We start from the raw sequence: 807 nt of genomic DNA, 5'->3' as shown, positions 1-807 counted from the left end.
AAGAAGAAGAAGAAGAAGAAGAAGAAGAAGAAGAAGAAGAAGAAGAAGAAGAAACAATGGCCCTCATCATTACTGGCACCCTACGAAATGACACGAGTGTGAACCCTCCTCAAGAAGAAGACACTGCAGTGCGGTTCGCAACAACGGGGCTCAAATGTTCGCCTTTCTTCTTTTCGTTCCTGTGTGCTTCATCATCAGATCGAAGGACCGAGTGGAAATTAACGAGCGACTGATGTCAACTTGCCTCAGAAGCAGGGTCTAGCTGGCGTCTGAGGCCGATTATTTATGATTATCAGGGACTATCGTCAGTCTGATAGAGGTGACGGCTGGACTAAAAAAGGATGCAGCGCACTGTCAATGTCAGAGTGAAGCAAGCCGGGGGGAAATCGATAGCCATTAGATCTAGTTTTGCTATTGAGACTGAACCACAAACTGGCAACAGAAACTAAAGTGCAATATGGCAATAGAAACAAAACCACGAACAAGTAATGAATGTTGACATAATTCAAGACACAGGCAGTGAACAGTTCCCCAAAAATACCCAACAACAAGTAAAAAAATAAAAACAACAATCAACGAACCAAAACAAAAAGATGAAAAAAAGAAAGAAAGACAACGAAATCCCCCACAACAAACAAACAAAACATCCGTATTAGAATTTTGAAGCAACGTCCCAAATTTTTAAATTCTTGGACCGCTCAGCAGAAGAAGAAGCAAAATTCTACTTCTCCCCTCCTTAACCAACACACATTATTAACACACACACACACACACACACACACACACACACACACACACACACACACA

The sequence above is a fragment of the Aplysia californica genome, unplaced genomic scaffold (genome assembly GCF_000002075.1).
Source record: "Aplysia californica isolate F4 #8 unplaced genomic scaffold, AplCal3.0 scaffold00588, whole genome shotgun sequence".
In the NCBI taxonomy this organism is placed as follows: domain Eukaryota; kingdom Metazoa; phylum Mollusca; class Gastropoda; order Aplysiida; family Aplysiidae; genus Aplysia; species Aplysia californica.
This window is presented reverse-complemented; position numbering follows the sequence as displayed.